This window comes from Pinus tabuliformis, chromosome 1_2 (genome assembly GCF_031772625.1).
Source record: "Pinus tabuliformis cultivar Carrire ecotype Pingquan chromosome 1_2, CPIR1, whole genome shotgun sequence".
NCBI classification, from domain to species: Eukaryota; Viridiplantae; Streptophyta; class Pinopsida; order Pinales; family Pinaceae; genus Pinus; species Pinus tabuliformis.
The window spans coordinates 62,432,184-62,454,612 of record NC_142298.1 but is presented as its reverse complement, the minus strand read 5'-3'; positions in this window follow the sequence as shown (position 1 = coordinate 62,454,612).

Genomic DNA, 22,429 nt, shown 5'->3' with positions numbered 1-22,429 from the left:
TCTGGGATCACATTTGGTAGTTTCTGGAAATGACAAAGGGTGATGTCATAACTAATATGGACCGTTGACATGTTTCATGGTAGTTTGAGGATACTGCTTACGGGACCACTCCTTTTCATATGTTTCATGTACTTCATGTTGTCAAGACTCTATTGATTTGAGCAGGAGCGTTGTGGGGAGTTAATATATATAATGGCTAGGGTACAAGTTAGTAAGTTTATGTTTTGGTTTTCTTTGTTCCCATAAACTAAATATTTACCCGGTTTGTTCACAATATGATAGGAAAATATTCTTCTTTGATAATTAGTCTCCCATATAAGTTCATTCACCACCATATCAAACAGTCTTGGAGCATGTCATGAACATGCCATCGTTGTTGGAGATTTTTGCGTAAAATCAATCTTCCATACCAGGATAGAATGGTCACCCATTTTCCTAATTGTCTCAAGAGAATTCACAAATGGTTATGTTTTTTAAGATGATGGAAGACCATATTCTAAATTTTGACCGACCTCATCTGCAACTAGCCATAATTTCTCCATCAAACGAATGACAAAGAAATCACCACCAGCTGGGAATAGCCTAGAAGAGTGTGCAATTTATTAGAAACACATGTTTGTAAATGCCTTTCATCTGCCATGATGAAAAGATGAAATGAAATCAATTGTGAGAAACCAAGAAAATTTTCCTCTGATCTTTTCGGGCCTTGAGTCTTCTATGATGTCATGAATTCATTACTTTAAATCACTGAGAAGCCCCAGAAACCTAACCTTCAATCACCAAATTAGAACTAACCTAGCAAAATCGTTACTATTTGTTGGAGGTACTACACACCTAGGACCTTCATTACTGGGACATGCAGACACTTAGTTAGAAAATTCACTAACATGCAAGGCTTCAACATTGGAATATTCACTAGATTGGTGCCTTTGACTGTCCATGCATGCATGGGACTACATGCAAGATCCTTTCTGCATGATTTACTCCCTGATTTGCTCCTCCTTTCACTCTGCAACTGGCTAGTTCTCTCTGGAACTTGTTGTAGGTGTCGAGTCCTCTCATTGATCACCACTATGGTGCATTACCTTGGGATCTTCACCCAGTGATGCATATTAGTTGACTCTCATGTAGTATATCATGAGCATTGTAACCTATTTTATGTTAATCAATAATTTTTTTTGTTCTTTCGATTTTTTTAGTGTTTTTGCTCTGCAAAGTTGTGTGTTCAACCTTTACTAGCTAGATTCATCTGTGCAGGTTTTCTAACACATTTACATGGTATCAGAACCCACAAGTTGCTAGATAAAAGGCGCACCAGTACTTTATTTTGTAGGTATAACAGCTTGGAGATCGAAGATCGACAGAAAATGGAGTTTCCCAAAGCATCAATCCTAACACCGTACAACTATCATGAATGGAAGGACCAAATGGCTCGATACCTTCGTCAGAAAGGGTTGTACATGATTACCATGGCTGCAGAAGTGGAACCCACTTCAGCCATAGAGAAATCCAAGTACCTCAACCGCATGGATGAGGCCCACGGATCCATATGCATGTGCATCTCCCTAGAGTTGCAGTTTCATCTATCTGCCTGCAGTACTCCCAATGAGATTTGGAAAAAGGTTGAAGAACTCTATGGGAAACAAGATGAGATGAAAGGAAATCTACTCGAGGTGGAGTTTCTCTCGTTGGATCCACGAAACTATGACAGAATTCAAGACTTCTTCACCAAATATAATGATCTATTGCTGCAACTCAAGGGTTGTGGAATTGACAAATCCAAGGAATAGAGTCGCCAAGTTCTCTCTATTATGTCAAATCTTGGACCAGAATACTCCATCTTTATGTCTACATTTCTTTCAGTAAGGCTCGCAACAGGTAAATCCTACACTATGCCTTCTCTCAAAGAGTACATAGAGTCCCTCACTTTTAAGCAAGATAAACTCATTGGCATGGGGAAAATCAAACCTCCAAAAGCACATGCACTTGCTGTGCATGATGGCATCCACAATAAAAATCATAGATCTGATTCAAATCAGAAAAATCAGCAGAAAAAAGACAAGGGAAAAGCGCATTCCCATCCAAAGAAGGAAGGGTACAGCAAGCCCTTCAATGACTCCTCCGGCTCCAGAAATGAGAAAGGGAGGAGACAAATGCACCTATTGTCATCGAGGATTCCATCCGAAATCCTCTTGCATTAAGAAACAAATTGACAAAATGCAAGAAATTCTCCAAAAGCACAACCTTGGACACCACATCCCTCAGGGCACCAAGAAGAAAACTGAGGATCCACAACACGGGAAAGGTAACAATTTTCATGCTTTAGTTTCAATTAACTCTTCCCCTGATGCATGGATTATAGATTCTGGTGCATCACATCATATGGCTACTGCAAAGGAAGTCTATTCCTCTTTGGATGCATGCAAAGGACCTCCCATCCTCATGGGAGATGACTCACCTATTGAGGTCACCAGGAAAGGGAGAGTGGAAATTTTACACGGAAGCTTTGAAGATGTGCTTCATGTTCCAAAACTTTCAGTAAACATGATTTCAATTTATCAGATCACTCATTCTGGCACCAGAAAGAGAGCGGAATTCACTCCAGATGTAGTGAACATATATGATCTACATAGCAGCTCCAAAATTTCAAACAGTGAGGTAAACAATGGAGCTAGACTGTATACATTTTCTGAATTTATTGAATATGAATCCTCCTTATTGATTACACATGCTGATGATAGTAGTATGTTTTGGCACGAGAGGTTTGGTCACTTAAATTACAGGTATATGCAGCAGCTAAGCAAGCATGAGATGGTGGAAGGCTTGCCAAATATCAGTTTCTCCAAAGGAGTTTGTGAAGGGTATGTCCTTGGCAAACATCCTAGAGAAAAGTTTGATACCGGCAAGACTCACAGAGCATCCTCTCCTCTAGATCTGATCCATAGTGATCTCATGGGGCCTTTTCCTCATCCTTCCATCAACAAAGCAAGGTATGTGCTTACATTTTATCAAAACTCATCATCTGGACGTTGTAGAGTTCATTCCTCACATCGGACTTGCAGCTCTGACATCCCACATTTCATCTAGGAGTCGTCAGCACATTCAACTCGATTGTTTTGGGGTAAGCCCGCTTTTCATGTCTTACGCTGTGTTTCTATCACTTTTGTGTTTCGCTTTGTGTGAGTGATGTCTTCTTGATTTCAGTGAACGCTTGTTGTCATTTTAATGTATGTTAGCTTGTGGAAGAAACGTTTCAGTTTTCGTTCGCATCTCATTGCTCTCACATGCATGACACTGTTTTTGCAAGAACGGTCGCCGTTGCGGCGACTCGCTTCACATGCATGCATGCTTTCCCGTTTTTTGAATCCTGCACTTGATGTTTGCATGTATGATCATTCACTCTTTTTTGCACTCATCTTACCATTCATTCAGACTTGTCATGTTTTCAACCACCCGTCAGCCAGACTGGGCTGCCTTGGCCCCGACCGTGCCTTGCCTGGCTAACACTGCGCATTTCCTGAAGCGAAGGCTCAGCCTTCCCTCCAGAAAGTGTGCAAGCCTGGCCCAGTACTGACCTCCATTCTTGCATTGCACAATTATTGGAGGCAGTGTCCTACTGGCCCCAGAAACTATGCAATGTAGTTTGCTGGTTGCATGTCACTGCTGGCTGCAATTGCACACTACGTAGTTTCAGTCCTCAGCAAGCCAGATTGGACTGTGCAGTTGTGGCTGTAACATTCCACTATCAGAACTAGTGGTTGGAAATGGATGTATTGTATGACTGGAACTTACAATTCTTAGTATAACAAGAGGCAACACGTTTCATGCATATGTTGTATTGTATTTTAGCTATCTGTTTACTCTAAATGATATATATATTTGTTTGGTTACACATGCATGTATAGCTATTTTTGTGTCTGTATGTATGAATCTTTCTGAAATTTATTTTTGGTTTAACCATCACTTTGGATTGCTAGCTAACTTACCTTCCATGTTGTGATGCATATTTTCTCATGCATTCCCTTCTTAACTCCGTGCTATCACAGGTTTCCAAGGGGCACACTCATCTCAACCCCCGTCTGTTAGAACCTCTCATGCACCTTCCTTGGCTTACTGCATATGTCACACCCTTGCTACCAACAGAGACATCTCACCTACCTCTATGTGAAATCGCGGTCAAGGTATTACCGTACAACCCACTGCTGGGACTCCTACACCAAATGGTCTGAGGTCTAATTGGGTCTTTTTAGCGGGGAGATCCCCTGACATGTTTGCGGGTCCAGCACCGTCAACATTTACCTTGTTGTGTCAATAAATATGCCCTAAACACCCACACATATATCATCTCTCATGGAACTCCAATTCCTTAATGGATACATCCATAACTAGAAACCATCTATTTACCTGTCAAGTACATGTTCATAAATATAGCACATATTCAGATACTGTCATATAAAATCAAGGTTAAGAAGACTTTCGGTATGTAAAGCACTCATTCGTTTGGAATTATGGTTTCCAAACATAGCCAAGGGAATTCTTACCCAAATCCTTTCTTTTAACATTTACCTTGCTGCAATTGAGTCTTTATTATCTACTATCACATCACCCAATTGTGAGTTAAATAAACAAATCAACTATCACCCTGTCATGCTAACACGAAGCATGTTTCCTTACAACTGCTCACATATGTCAATCACACGTTCCAAAGATAAAGATAACATATTCATTAATTTGAAGTCAACCTTTTCCAAGACTAACAAACATATCATAATCAACTCACAGTCACTAGTCATAATACTACAACTAGCACCCACTTACACTCAAGTACATATCACTGCCTCAACACATATGTATTAGTACAACCATCTTAAAACAAGATCATTTAATCATGCAATATTAGACATATACTCATATCATTCAATTAAAAAAACATTCAAAGAACAGATAGACGACATAATAAACACCAAAAAATCGAACACCAATAGACAACATAATCAAACCTTCAAGTACCAAGTAGACGACATAAGCAAACTCATACCTTAATGTATCTCAGGCGAGGCTATCTTTTCTGCACAATCAATCTAGATTAGGATAATATAACTTCACAACATATCACTCAAACATAAATAAGGTCATGATTTCCATATAATAAACTAGCTAACAGTTCACAACATAAACTCATACACAATTATCATTCATGCATAACAGTCACATATGCATTACCAGTTTAGATTGGTACAACACACTATCATAATTAGGTCGACTCATACCTAAAGTTCATAACCCTACCCATCTACATAGGTCAATCCAAATTAGTATGATACATAGAACACCAAGATCTTAAATGAAATAACCCTGATCATCAGTTAACTAACATATAACAACAAAAATTTAACATATAACATACTCATCAACAACATTTAACATAATCATCGAGTTAACTAAGATAAAACAACAACAAGTTACTACCATGCATGACTATCCGACGAATGTGCATATGACCACACTGATTCACTAACATCTATCATAGATGTAACCACAAAAACCATGGACTAAGAAACATGTACATAACCCTAATTCTTATAACAACCACTAACCAACATACCTACATACCCACCATAGAAACCTGTATGACGATCTTCTCTTACCCTGATGTTCATTCCTACAACTTCACTTTGATGATCTGCATCTCCTGCTCTATCCCAACCAACACATCAACAACATAACATACTAACAACATCATGATGACCTAAAATGTATACAGTGACCTAATGAACAACAACCTTAACCATGACAATGCATGAATAACAACATATAGACACTGACATGCATAACAAATGCATATATAGCCGAAATACATTCATGACAAACACATCCCGACGACCACATCATTAACTCCTACATGGAAATGAAACTGTAACAATGACCACTACCATGCATACATAATAAGCACATATACAAAGCACATGCATGCATGAAAAACACATTCCATCCATCTAGTCCAAGTGTTGAACCATGCTTTGATACCACTCTGTGGTTTCAGATATCACACTTGGAGAAAAAAAACTAGACACCACCCAAAGATAATGAAACCATGCTCTGATAACACTATGTAACACTCTCCTCCCACATTTACCCAAGCTAACCTGTACACCGGGCTAAACATGTGATGAAGAGTTACTATGATATGATTCAACTCTCTAATTGCAGTTAAGGAATTGAACTGACGAACCAACACTTTACAGACCCTCCTCTAGTGCTACAAGACCCCCAGGAGCTAATCCACCACTCCAAGTTCCCAACCCCTAAGTTAACCTATTATTTCAATGAATTAAACACCCAGTTTCTCCCATGACATGGGAATGCATGTGAATGGGACCCTGCAACCGCTCCCACAAAGCCTACAAGGGAGAGACTGCAATCTTTTTCAGCCCATTTTATGCTAGAGACTGCGACATTTAACCTAATTTTTCAGGGCTAGTCTCCAAACCACTGCCTGAAACTTGATGAGACCTTCCGAGACAATAAAGGACACCAAGACAAAGCCTCTAACACAAAACTTTATGAAGGACTTGACCTAATCAATCGCAACCATGACAATCATTTCACCAAACATGTCACAAATATGCATTCTACAGGTGATAACAATAGATCTGAGCATAATGGTCTCATACTTCTATGAGAATCTCTAAGAATATTTGATTCCTTATCACATTAGTTCCATTATCATCTATTAGGTCATATATTCATTTTACATTCAATAATTAACCAAAACATGATGAGAGCCATACATTTTCACTGTCACAAAACATTCTCATCACCAATATATAACCGACAGAAATAACAAGGATATTTCAACCATAAATACTAGATATAAACAAGTACATTTACCCATGAAATACAAGAGGAAAGAAGCTCTTATTAACATATTAAAAATGAAACCAGGTCTAGGACTTCCACATACCACTCGACCATGGACTAGTCTCAACTAAATCTCTTTTTCAACGAGTCAACCCGTGCCATATTCTAATCATGAATGTGGGATCTCATGGAATAAACCAATGAAAACCAAACAAGGGCTTCTAGAGGCCAAACCACCTCAACCCTCAACTAATGATTCCGCCTCATGGTTGGACATCACTAACCGTCACCAAATCGATCTCTACCCAAGCTGTCGAGGGCTCCGGAGCATTTGTTTCAACCAAGGCTTTAAGGACTAGTAGCTCAACTAATCCAAGTGAATATTGGTGTCCACCTACCAATTGCACTTGGACCCCCACTATTGTTTCTTTCAATTTTTCAGTTTCCTTAATTGTAATAGAGTTTACTATTTTTAGCAGTTTTTCGGGTCCTAAACCTACGAAGCCATTTTGAGGCCCTAAACGATGTTTTTCTTGGCTATCTACCGCCAATGATGTTTTGATAAAATTGTCTTTTCTATCGTATTCCTTGGAGATATCTTTCCAACGGGATATCATGCACGTCAAATGGAGATAATATGACCAAGCCACGACCCCGAGAAGTTGGTTGTCCAACTAACCCCAACGGGGCCCATAAACTCTTGGTGTTACATCTCCTCGAGTTACGGTTTTGGTTATTTAGGGTTTGCTCTTATTTTTCAATAATAAAAAGGCCCTTGAGCCTCATTATAACACAATTCAGAGGCATGTAGACGCCACATCTCTCCTGAGAGATAAGCTACCATCGCTCGAGCTAGTTTATTTCCATTTTTGTTTGTAAGCATATTTCAGTATTTTACATTAATGAAATGAAGTATTATTTCTGCTGCATCTTTGTATTTATGGCTGTTTCTATAATTTGTTGTGTTCCTCTTTAAATCCAGATCAGTAGTATCATAGCAGTCTGCTCTTTCTCTGTTTTTCCTTACATGTCCCCAATGAGGTCGGGATATAAAGAGTTAGGGCTTGAACTGGTTGAACCTTTGCAAGACTAGCCTCGCAAATCATGATGGCCTCCCATGGAGGATGAAAAGAAAGATGAGGGGGTAGGAGATCCTATCAAAATCTTGTCCGAAGAAGCCCTCGAGCGAGAAAGGAACACGATGATGAACAAATTTTCCGAGATCCTTCAGCAACTACGCAGGGGTGACAAATCTAATAGATACTCCGGAAACACCACAACCTTTACGGTACAAGTTATCTTTTAAATCCCCATATTTGAGGGTCAGATAGATGCATATGTCGTAGATAAATGGTTAAATTTGCTAAAAGGGTATTTTTTTGTTCATGATTTCTCCAGCCGGGAAAAGATTACTTTCGCTCTTCTCAAAGTATTCCCCCACATCAAGGACTAGTGGGAAACCTACTACGAGCAGAAGGATGCAAGTACAACCTCACTATTTTCAGTTGCTCCCACTTGGAATTCATTCGAGGACGCCATCAAGGACCAGTACTACCCTGTCGGGAGCTATGAGGACAAATACAAAAAGTGGACCATGCTGCGGTAGGGAAGGGACCAAGACGTCCCAGAGTTTACCAATATTTTTCATACCCTTCGTACAAAGTTCGGTATCAATGATTCTGAGCAGCATTTGGTACTCAAATACCGTGGATGCCTACACAAGTACATCCAGGATGAGATGGAGTTCCTGGACATCTCCTTGCTCAACATGACATACCAATATGCTGTCAAGATCGAGAAAAAGTTTAAACAGAAGAAGTGGGACTTTGGATCCACGAATCTGAAGCAAGGGAAAGGCTTCTGCAAACCTCAGAACAAGGACAAACCCAAGATGGTGTGACCCAAGACAACCCGTCGAAGCCACAAGAAAATAACAACACCACGAAGTCAAAGAAGGACACAACAAAGTGGGGTGAGTTACATAACAGCCCCAATCATAAAACAAGTGAGTGTCAGACCAAGCAGTGGCTAGTGGCCAAGTTGAAGGCTTCAGAATTATATGCATGTTACAACCTTGAGTCAGAACCTGACAAGAGGAATGATAAAGGTAAGTATATCATTGATGCGGAGCCCAACTCCACTATAATTTGCCACTGCCAAGATCCAGAAGAATTATCCTGAACCTCCAGAGGAGGGGGAGCGTCTTTTCCACTCATAGATGTGGGTGAAGGGTTTGCCGCTACAATACATTATTGACAGTGTAAGCCAAAAGAACCTCATTTCAGCAGAGGTCATAAAGTAGTTGAGCCTACCAACTACACCACACCTGTAGCCGTACAGTATCAAATGGCTTCACCAAGGACAAGATCTCCGAGTCCACTAGCAGTGCCACCTTCCCTACTACATCAAGCCCTTCACAAATGAGGTGTTGTGTGATGTTGCACCTCTTCATGTTTGCGATGTATTATTAGGCCAACTATACTTGTGGAAGCGACATGCTGTGTATGAGTCAAGGCCTCGTGCTGTTATTATTTCTTTGGGTAATTCATTATACAGGATACCGGAGGTAGCCCCACCTACCACCACCTATTTGATCTCTGCTAAGAAATGTAGTAAGATCATCTCCCAGACTAGGAAATTTATTTTCCTTCTGGTTCACTCTGAAAGTAAGGGGAACATCATAGCCACATCCATGGCCCCCAGGAAGGGTTCCTGCACGCAGCAAAAGAAGGTGGATACGGTCATGAAAGAAGACAGGAACAACTTCTGCTCACCCACACGGGTATCGTTGCACTGTCAAGTAAAGCATTCATTTGATCTGACTCCCAGAGCACCTATACCCAACGAGCTGATATATCGCTGCTCCATTGTGGAAAATGCCAAGTACAAGAAGCGACATGATCAACATCGGGTTCCACAAAAGTTTCAGGTGGGAAACAAAGTCTGGTTTGCATTTGCAGAAAGAACGCCTTACAAGAGCCCATCAGAAGCTCAGATCACTCCGATATGGTCCTTACACCATTACCAAGGCTATGGGAAATAATGCTTTGGAGCAGAGCATTCCCTAATTCCTTGGCTTGCACCGAGTGTTCAATGTGGACTGCCATTGACCATGCTTCCCACCATTACTAGACACATCAGAGATTGCAGAATAGCTCACCATGGACCAAGTTCAATAGAATTTTCCTCATCTCATGGAGGAACTCAACGCATTGGGGACCATTGCTTCCTAAGGGGGAGGAATGATCCAGGTGGATATTGGTGGCCACCCACCAATTCCACTTGGACCCCCACCATTATTTCTTTTAGTTTTTCAGTTTCTTTAATTGTAGCACAGTTGACTATTTTTAGCATTTTTTCGGGTCCTAAACTTCTAGAGCCGTTTTGAGGCCCTAAATGACGTTTTTTTTGGAAATCTACTGCCAGCGATGTTTTAGTAAGATGATATTTTCTGTCGTATTCCTTGGAGAGATCTTTCCAATGGGGTATCATGCGTGTCAAACGGAGATAATATGACCAAGTCACAACCCTGGGAAGTTGGTTGTCCAACTAACCCCAACGGGGCCCATAAACTCTTGGTGTTACATCTCCTCAGGTTAGGGTTTTGGTTGTTTAGGGTTTTCTCTTATTGTTCAATAATAAAAAGGCCCTTGAGCCTCATTGTAATGTAGTTCAGAGGCATGTAGTCGCCACATCTCTCCTCAGAGATAAGCTACCATTGCTCGAGCTAGTTTATTTCCATTTCTATTTGTAAGCATATTTCAGTGTTTTAGATTAATGAAATGAAGTATTATTTCTGTTGCATCTTTGTATTTATGGCTATTTTTGAAATTTGTTGCATTCCTATTTAAATCTGGATCATTAACCCACAACTGTCGCCAGGCTTCCAGAGCGTTTGTCCAAGTAGGGCTTCCAGGACTAGTAACTCAACCCACCAAGGGCTTCCAAATCATTTTTCCAACCAAGGCTTCCAGGACTAGTAACTCAACCCAATTTTTTACAAAGCTTCCGTAACATTTGTCCAACCAAAGCTTCCAGGAACCAATAACTCAACCTACAACTAAAGTAACATGAGAACCAAGAGTGATCCAAGAAAACTCTAAGTTTCCAAGAGTATGAGAGAGAGAGAATAGAATGATAGCTCCAAAACTGAACTGACATAAGTACATGAAATGATCCTCAAAAACCTTTTTATCAATGAGGCCTCTATTTTCTTCATTATCTGTTATTTTCCTTCATTTTCCTCCTCACATGCAACCTCTGACCTTTCACCTTCCTTTTCTCCTAATTTCCATTATTTTCTTAAATAAATTTCCAAAAATACCATTTTTCCTTTTCAAAGCCTTTGCCTATTTCCTTAGCCATTAATAAACTGAAGTGACACCCCACTAGGATCCATTCATCTTAGAATAAGTGTCCCATTACCTTGGTCTTATATATTTTTACATGGATTTTTAACCAGGGCTATTACAAAAGGTCTTAACTTTGTTTGTGGTAAATGGAAATCACTTCCACCACTACCTAGTCTCATGAAGACAAAATTCAGCTATGTTGAGATTGATAGAAAACTTCAGGTTATGTGATGATACTAGTACTACTAAAGATTTAGAAAATGTTTGTATATTGATGGTGCATTAAACAGTTGGAGTGATATTCCAAGTATATAGATAGCAATCCATGCCTTTGCTTGTGTAGGGGTTAATGGCCTTGTTTATATGTTTGACCCAAAATAAACAAATAAATCATGGCTAAAATAAATGTGATTTCAAGGGATGTTGTGGCTGAAGGACATGCCAACATAGCTATTAGGGTACAATCTTAGAAATTTTTCAGCACATGTGGGTTGTAGGCTTAATAAACTCAACTACCTCTTCTCATGTGTATGTCAAAGCGTTGAAATACAAAAAGTCGACTCAAGTTTATGTAATTAATAGTGAATTTGAGATAGATGTTTCTATGTGGAATTTCCTTATATTTGTGAATAATAGGTGTGGGAATAATATGATCACATGGTTTGTCTTGGTTAGATGTGGTGTCATGGAATGAATGGATTAGTGTTTATGCACAGAATGGACATTCCTACCCAGTGTTGACATTGTTTCTTGAAGATTTTATACTTAACTCAGTGACTAGGGAATCTTAGCTGCCATCATTCGCACATTTAAGAACTCTACAACAAGGAAAAGGAGTCCATGATTACATAATTAAAAGTAGAGCCATTTTGGCCTTATAAATGAAGGACTGACATTTGATTAGTTCTATCATTATTACATTATACTCAAGGTTGAAAACTGCATATGCATGGTCTACCTGCTTATCCATGCTAGCCATCTTAACAAAGAACTAGAATTAATCAATAATATTCCAATAGAACATGATGATTTTACTTGGAGTTGTTTGCTCAATGCTTGTAGAATTTATAATAATAAATAGATGACAACATCTACAAAAAAACTGACTTTCAAACTGAACTCATTTGTACCTTATGATCTATATCAATGTTGAAAAGTGGGCAGACATGAGAAACATGCATTAGACAATAAAAGACAAAGGCATTGGAAAGGAACCTAGATGCAGTTGGATTGAGGTCAATAAGAAGGTGAATGATTTTCTTGTAAGTGATTGTTTGCACATAAATGAAGAAGACCTATTCTAAGAGACAAAATGGGTAGGAATACAAAGCACACCCTATACACATATGCATTCCAACTTTATTAGTTTGGCAAGATAAACTAGATTTTGGTTTCAATTTTTTTGTGAAGACATAATTCGGCTATGTTGAGATTGATAGAAAAATTTAGGTTATGTGATGATACTCGTACTACTAAATCTTTAGCAAATGTTTGTATATTGATTGTGCATTAAACAATTCAAGTGAGATTCCAAGTATATAGATAAAACTCCATGACTTTGCTTGCACAGGGGCCAATGGCCTTGTTTATATGTTTGACCCAAAGATAAATGAATAATTGATGGTTAAAATAAATGAGTTTATGGGATGTCGTGGTAGATGGACATACCAAAATAGGTGTTAGGGTGTAGTCTTAGAAATTTTTCAGTAGATGCGAGTTGTAGAGTTGAAGAAAAACTCAACTACCTCGTTTTGTGTGTATGTTGAAGCCTTGAAATATGGAAATTTGATTCATGTTTATGTAATTTGAAGTGGATTTGAGTTGGATGTTTCTCTATGGAATTTCCTTATATTTATGAATGCTAGGTATGGGAATAATAGGATGGCATGGTTTTTGTCTTAGTTATATGTGGTATCATGGAGTGCATTGATTGGCGTTTATGCATAGAATGGACATGCCTATCGAGCCTTGGCATTGTTTCTTGAAGATGTTATACCTAGCTTAGTCACTAGGGAATATTTGTTGCTACCATTCACACATTTAGAAGATCTACAACAATGAAAATGAGTCCATCCTTACATAATTAAAATTAAAGCCATCTAGCCTTGCGAATGAAGGACTAACCATTGATTGGTTCTATGATTATTACATTATACTCAAGGTTCAACACTACAGATGCATGTTTGACCTTCTCATCCATGTTAGACATCTTAACAAAGCACTATAATTAATCAATAAAATTTCAATAGAAGTTGATTTTTTTTATTGGAGTTGTTTGCTCAGTGCTTGTAGCATTTATAACAATAAAGAGATGAAAAAATGTGCAGAACAATTGATTTTCAAACTAAACCATTTTTTACCTCATGATCTACTTTCAAACATATATACTCATGTTGAAAAGTGGGCAGGCGTGAGAAATATGCTTTAGATAATGAAAGACATGGGCATTGAAAAGGCACCTGGATGCATTTGGATTGAGGTCAATAAGAAGGTGCATGCTTTTCTTGTAAATGAATGGTTGCACTTAAATGAAGAAGATTTAGCTAGAGTTTGAGAACCTATTATAAGAGATAAACAGGGCAAGAATACAAAGCACATCCTATACACATATGCATTCGAACTTTATTACTTTGGTAACAAAAACTAGATTTTGATTTCATTTTTTCTAGTAAAGTGATTTATTTGGCCACCTACACACATTTGGAATTGATTGGAAGAACCAATGCAATATTACTACTAAAATATGATTGAACAAGATATCATTTTTGTATGTCATATGATGAGATCAGACATAGACTTGGAATTGGAAAGCGATGATTTTTCATAGCCCAAATTTGCGGAGATGATTTAATTCTTAACATTGTGCTTCATTGCAACTTGAACGAGGAAAAGCTATTAACCTTGTGATTGAGATTCTTTCTTGGGGAGCAACATAAAATCTCTTGGGGAACAACATAAACCAAAAATAGGTTATAAAGCTTTTAAAGGAGTTATTCAATATTAAGGAGATGGTAGAAGCATATGCATCCAAGGAAATAATTCACCTTATGGATCTAGAGTAGAACAAATACATTGGGGTGGATTACACGAGAAGGCGTTGGGCTTATCAAAGATTCACTGGGAAATGCACTAGCTGAGAAGTAGAAGTCACGAAAACAGGTTAAAGGATAGAATACAATCTTTGGAAAAGAAATATCAATTCACACTAAGATGGTATAAGCAAAGGAGAAATCTCTAGATGATCCATAATTTTATCAATGGAACATGAAAATCAACATAGAAGTCTAATTTCTCAACTACAACAATAATCCAAAATCAAGTCATATGTAACATTAAAGTCCATTGTGTTCCTTTCGTCATATTCCAAATGTTATTTTATTTCATAATTATAAAAATAAAAAATGCTAAAATCATGTGAGTCAATATGAATAGAAAAAGTCATTAGGATTAAAAGGTCATGGGGCATATGAAAAGCCATGGGGAAGGTGAAAGATAAATAACATATTTGTATAAATATGTCCTCATACCTCAAGGGGAAGGGGAATTTGCCACTTCATCTTTGCTAGCATTTAAATAGATGTTTGTGCTTAGTTAGCTAGAGCACTCTTGCTCTTGACAACTTTTAGGCTAAGTGGTGGTCAGGCTAGGGTTTTGTCTAGGAGATGATATGAGAAACCCTCTTTTCACTATTAGATTTTGATGGGTTTATGGCACATGTTGTTATAGACATTTTTGGGCACTGCAATCCCAATCATATATGTCCATAAACCAAGGGCTCCTAAGTCCCTAAAAGTGTTGTTCCAACCCCTAAAAGAACAAGGTCAACTGATTACATCATCTCCCAGAAGTTCTCCATGAAAAACTACTCAGAACTAGTCAAAACTGGACCATCTCACCTGCTCCATGGTCAAAGTGCACTGCATCCCACCTAAATGCACACGGGAGGTGCGATGCATACTCAAAATCCTTTCTATGGGGTGCGATGGGCGAGAGTGGACAAATGGCAGAGTCAATTTGAGAGGTGGAGGATCATGGAATCTTCCAGAAACTTCTCATGTGACACTTTCCTCTCTGCATTCACCCAGGGATGAGTAAGAGATCATCAATCTCCAAGTGGAATCAAGAACTATCAGAGAGAGGACACTAATCAAATCTCAGAAGCTGACTCACCTCCCTGCAATCATCTATATATAGATCCCTCATCCCAGAGATCCAGAGGCTGGAATTTTGTATCTTGTAAGGAAGTTCTGCTGGTTTCTTGGTGTAGCATCATAGTGTTGGGTGATCTAAGCTTTTCATGAGGTGAAGAAGGGCTTTCTTGTTGAGAGGATGACGCTGGGTCAGAACAATTGGTTGTAATCCTCTTTGCTATTCTTGATATTAATAAAGCTATTCAAGTTTTCCTCCACATTCTTGTATGATTGATGATATATGCATTTGTGTGGTCAATATATATCTGGTCCTATATTTTTTATGATAATAGATCTCTGTTCTTGGATAGTGTTGTGCTGCTTTGATTCCACAGGTGCTCTTTGAAGCTGGGTAGACGAGGAAGCGAGTGGAAAAGATCTATCAGAAGGGAGAGGAATCAAGCAAGGAACCAAGCGTAAGACAGAGGTTGGTCTCCTTTGTTCCCCTCTTATCTACTTCTCATAAAGGAAAACGAAAGTAGTTTTAGTTTGTTTGTTTCTAAGATAACTACTAGTCTTAGTGGGACTAGCAGCTCTACATAGACACTAGATTTCCCGATAACACATGTACTTGGCTTTGTAGGATTATTAATATGAAGTTCTTCATTTTGGAACAGATTCCCATGGATTTTTCTACTAGTTGTAATGGCTAACTGATATTCCAATTATGTGTGTATGCGTGTTTCATATTGGTTTATTGTTAGTGTACTAATCCCTGGCGTATAACTTATATGTTTGCTTTGAATCGTTTCTCTCTTATTCCATGTTATTCTAGTTACTAACTATGAACTAATTTGTAGTTAGCCTCTAGTACTTTCTCACTGGTAGTTTTCAGATGGTCTTAGCTAATTGATTACTCTTGAGGCATACTTTTCTTGTTGTTTTTTTGCTATGTTCTTGTACATTTTTCTACACATTTTTCAACTGTGGGTTGATTTCGTCCTCGTTGATCTCTAGACATTTCACACTTTCTCTGATGCTAGATTATCTACATTTGATAGCCAAGAGAAAACATAGATGGTGGTAGTTGGGCCCACACACCGAATAGGGATCCTATCCCAAATTGTGTGAGGTCTAATTGGGAATTCAAACCTTTTTGGTTTGCAAATTTCTATGGTGTGGTTTTTGAGACAATGAATTCGGATATTCCACAGTTTTCATTTTTAATTTGTCGACGTTTTGAGTCTAGACCAAGACTCATCATCAGGACTAATGATGAGTCTTGGTCTAGACTCGAAACATCAACAAATTAAAAATGAAAACTGTGGAATATCCAAATTCATTATCTCAAATTCAAACCATGTTGATTCCCTTACTATTGGCATCTCACTTTGGCTTGTGAACAAAAGTTTGTGCAAGGAAACAGGGGTTATATAAACATTGTTGGTTCTAATGGCTAACTGATACACCAATTATGCGGGCATGTGCACTTTCATATTGTCTTTATGTTAATGAACTAATTTGTGGGATATGAATTACATGTTTTCTTTGAATCATTTTATCTCTTATTCCATGTTATTCTAGTAAGTAACCATGAACTAATTTGCAATTAACCTCTAGTACATTCTCACTGATATGTTTGAGATGGTCTTAGCTAATTGATTCCTCTTGAGGCATACGTTTCTTATTGTTTTGTTTCTATGTACTTGTTCATTGTTCTACATGTTTTTTTCAATTATGGGTTGATTTTGTTCTCATTATCTAGGCATTTGACACCTGTTGTCATGTTATATTCTCTACATTTGGTAGCCAAGATAAAACACACATGGTGGTGGTTAGGCCAACATACCGAATGGGGATCCTATCCCAAATGGTGTGAGATCTAATTGGCACTTCAGACCTAGTAGATCCCCTTACTATCGATAGTTCATTTTGGCCTATGAACATATGGTTGTGCAAGGAAACAAGGGAAATAGAGGTAACTCTTGCTAAAAATAACCCACCATAAACTAATGCAGTTACCATATGTCATAGATATATTAATTAAACAAAAGTGAATTCATACACCCCTACAACATACATTGAAATATTTCTAGCAGCTACATGTATTCTTTAAACATAATGCATGGTTTAACCATAAAATTAAACATTCGACAATAATTCATTGTGTCAGAGAAAATCCAGCTCCATTGCGAAAAAAAAGAAATAAAGTTCATTTATTTATGTAGTGAAATAGATATTTACCACTTCAAGCTTGGACAATTTCACTTCTATGGGAGTGTCAGTTTCCATGGGGACACCCAACATCTTACTATATAGTGCTCTAATAGCCCAGTAGACTGTTCCTTCTATTTCTTCGACTTGATGCCTTGATTCTTCCAATTGTGTGTGTGTGTCGTACAGAGCGTCATGCTCATTACTGAGTTGGATTAAGTCCACCAAGTTTGCTTGTGCATGAAACTATACTTCCTAGGCAATGGACTATTGCTAAGAATGTAAAACATGCATTGGTAACTAAGAAATAATTAGATCTTCTTGGGGCAACACTTAAGCCCGTTATTGGTAATTAGTGTCCAAAAATTGTACTACGACTTTAAGGATGATCATGGTGTGATGCTAAGCCAAATTTGAGGATGGATGTGACGGTTATGGTTAGATCTCTAGTACAAGAGGTGCATTGGTTTCCTTCGTTGTAGTTTTTGGATCTACTACACTTGGTGTAGGAGTAGTTTTCTAATATCCCTCAATCATTAGATGAAATTTCTCCAACTATTACTAAGTTTGATCCTGTAACTCCCTTTGCTTCTATGCAACTTTCTCAATAGCTATGCTGAGAGGGGTAGTTCCCTACTCTGTCAATTCTTTGATTTGCTGAACCAATTTATCTAAGTCCTCCTCTAATAGAGAAGTTTTTTCAAGGCCTGTTATCTTGGTCACATTTTGCTTCCTTTTAGCACCCTACTTTTGACCTTCCAATGGCCTCTTATCACTTCTTGGCACAACTTCCTCTTCCTTGGGTTCCCATTGGGGTGTGTTGGGAAACTCTTGTTCAGGTTCCTATGGCAAAGGTTCTGGGCATTCCTTCGGTTATGGGGCAGATGACCTTGTTTATTGTGGGCCTTGGAATTCCCCCTTTGTGCCATAGTTAATTGTATATACCTGCGACTACTCATCAAGGGTTGGTATATGCCAATCAAATAGCCAGTTCTTCACTACCTGTGACATTGTATTCTCATCAAGCTTGTAACAACACTTCCACCATTATTTGTCAGGGTATACACATGCATGTACATACATGTGGTGAGGAGTTGCATGGAACATTGCAATTTACTTATAGGTTTCAACAACTTGTATCAAAATGCGCGGTAGCTTTAAAATAACATGATTAATGTCTTATTTTGATATATAAAATTTCATATTTCTGTTCATCTAGCTCTTTTTATGTTAAGTATACTGGAATGATCTAAACCATGGTGCAATGAATTTTCACTTATTTGGCAGAGGAAATTTGGTATCTTGAGAGACTTTCCATTTTTTCAAAACAATAAGGATTAGTAGCCATGCATAGTGGAAATCTACATTCTTATTCTGTACCTACAAATAGTCCTACATAAATTGATTTAGTAGACAGGTGGCCCATTTCATCTAGACACTTGCAATGTACTTTTTTGTGGTAGCCACTGATCCTATGGGGAATTTCTCCTTTTGGCACTTCCTAAGCAACTTATAAGACATTAGTTCCGTGGAAAACTACAAATAATCATCACTTACAGAGGAGATTAATAACCCCCTCTATCTGCAAACTGAACTGTATTTTTCTATCACCTCCCTAGCAATGCCCTTTTCATTATTTTTGTCAAAGAGAGGTTATGTATCCTCTCCTAAAATGGATAACCTTCTAATCCTAGATATAAGCTATGAATCAATTTTTATGGGCTCATAGAGCCACATAACTTTACTTTGTACACAAATCAAGAGTAATTTAACACTAATATTTACTTCGTTACAAAGACAAAAATGGGGGATATCTAGAAAATTCAAAATACAAGAGTTATCAGGCCTCCTAACCCATTACTAAGGTTCGTAGACCTGTGGAAGTCTTGGTTGCACTATGATATTCATGTACGTGTCCTGAGAAAATTGGGGAAAATTTTCGTGGTATGCGACATAATGGTCATTATATTTCAGCTTGTCGATGATGTTGAGCATGTCACCTTCTTTGATAACCCCTTGCAGAATAGGAATCGTTAAGAATTTATACTTCGACTCTTTTAGCAACAAAGTTTTTGGTTTTGCAACGAGGTGTGGAGGTGGCACACCACTGGCCCCCTTTGTACTTGATTTCTTGGGAACTACTGATGAGGCCATGGAATATGTGTCTAAAAACTGAAAAATTCCTTTGCAACTAAAGTTTGATCATAGAAATTTTCTTTGTTTTGTGCTTCATACCTAGCCTCTACTCTTACAAATACAAGATAATGAGAAAATAATTTGATGAAGTAATAGTGACTTAGATTCCTTGTGAACATTTTTAGCTACAATAAATTTATTGATCTTGGTCATATCCTATAATAACTTCATCAAGGAAGCACATCATTTGTGACTCTAGCCATGATGAAAGTCATGTGAGTAACCTTTCTGACAATATTTTTCTTTAATTAAATTTGATGTATTTTTACATAAATTTCCACAATTTTCCATCCACATGGGTGGCACATGCATCTTCCAGTGCCTTTATCTACAATTTCTTTGTTTCATTTTCCATCATCAACCACTAGCTATACTCCTGTTTTCACGTTATCACTATTACTCCAGACATTCCTTGGCTATTGTTCACCTGATTGTGCAGTGTTATCGGTGCATAGCGTGCTAGTGCTTCACTTCAATAGGAAATATCTACTCTTCCAATTATGTTGCATTGTTCCTACACGCACAACATTCTTTGGGTTCTCTAATTCACAACAACTACCTACAAACACCAACAAGGTTACAAAAACAAATATTTTTTCCCCTACAAACACATCAACTTTGGAAAGTGGGGCAATTGTCTCTATACAATTTTAGTCGGTTCCCATTGACAAGTTCATTGATGGGATCCTCATTCAGTTTCTCCAATTGTACTTTCATTGCATTTGTGACATATTGGATAATATACAATCCAAGCCAATGCATATGAAATTTCCTAGGGTGTTTCAAAACTTTGTTGTCATACATCAACATGAGATCATCAACTTGGAATTGATTTTTCTTGATATGGAAATCACACCATGCCTTTTCCCTAGCCTTCACCTCCTAATAGGTCAACATTTTTCACCTCTTGAGTTCAATAAATATGGAGAACTAGAAATGAAAAGGTTCATTACTAAACTACATATCAAAGTATTTTTTTAAGAGGAAATCATTTTTCCAAACACACTTGCAAGCAATATTTCAAAATACAATATTTTCAAATGTGTTATTTGATTTGATTTTCTCTATAGGAGCATGCAATGTGAAACTTTATAATTTCAATACATAAATTTTGTTTTTTGGTAAATTGATATATAATTGTAATTTAAAACCTCTCTAAAATGAGAATTCGAGATACTCTCAAAAATCCTTTCAAAAAATCCCTCTTGTTCGATACCACCGTGAAACCCTCTATGGTTGCTTTCCATTTTCCTCTCTATGTCATCCCCAATGCTCGGTCATTAGTTTATCCTTCTTTGACAACACGATCCCTTGATTAGTCACTCAACCTTCCAGAATATATCCCTTCTCCCCTTGGCTAGTTTGTTTCATAAAGCCCTCTGCAATCCATTCCAATATATTTTCTTTATTTGTTAGTGAAAAGTCACTAGGTCAAATCCCAATGAGTTTAGGGTAGTTTTTTTGACATAAAAGAAATTCTCTAACATGCCAAGTAAAGAATTGTTAGTAGGTGCCATCATGTGAAAATTAAGTTTAATGCTTTCAAATGCTCATTTTCTTTAAAATCAAGTTTAATACTTCTATTTTGAAACTAACATGGAATTTTTTTGGCTCAAGTCTTTCTTGAATATCTGGCGAGTCTCTCATGTCAATAAGATTTTTTATCTCTAGCTTGGCCTAGCCATTTATTGAATATCTGAAAAGTGTCTTGATGATCTTGTCAATAATAGTGGAAAATTCCTATCATGGACCTCTCCAAAGACCAATATCAATCCATAACACGGTGAAATCTTCGATGGTCACATTCCCTTTCCTTTTCCCTGTTGTCCCCAATTATTGTTCCATCATTATGGCCTTTTTGATAGCAAGCTCCCTTGATCAGTCACCGACCTTCCAATTAACTCTATTCCTGCTCCTCTAGCCTAGGTTATTTCACAAAGTCATCTGCAATCCATCCCAATAGGATTTTCTTCATTTGCTAGTGGTAGGTCATGAGGTTGAAACCCTATGAATTTAGGGTAGATTTTTGGTCATTAAATAAAGCCTCTGACATTCCAAACAAAGCCAACACCAATTTACATACTTTTGGCATGATTCTTTTTGGAATTTCTAGCAAGTCTCTCAACTTTCAAGTCAAGAATGTTTTTCTCAAATCTGGTCCAACTGTTTATGGAATATTTGGAAATCTCTTGAGAATCTTGTCAATAATAGTGGTGAATTCCCCTTATGAACATCTCCATAGACCATTCTCGTCCTATAGCATGGTGAAACCCCTGATGGTCATTTTCACTTCCCACTCCACATCATCCCCAATTCTTGTTCCATAATTATGGCCTTCTTCATAGTAATCTCCCTCCATGGTCACTCAACCTTTCAGAATCTATAGCTGGTCCTGACTAGGGCCATTTCAAGGAGCCCTCTGTAGTCTTGTTCAATACAATTTTCTTTATTTTCCAATGGTAGGTCACAAAGTCAAAACTTGGTGATTCTAGGAGAACCTCTTAAACTCTTTCTTGAATGTCTAGGGACTCTCTTATGTCAATAATGATTGGTTTGGAGTCTAGCCTAGATTTTTATTGAATGTCTTGGGACTCTCTCGTATCACTAATGCTTTCTTTGGAGTCCAAACTGGATGTTTATTGAATGTCTAGCAAGTATTGAAAATCTTCCCAATAA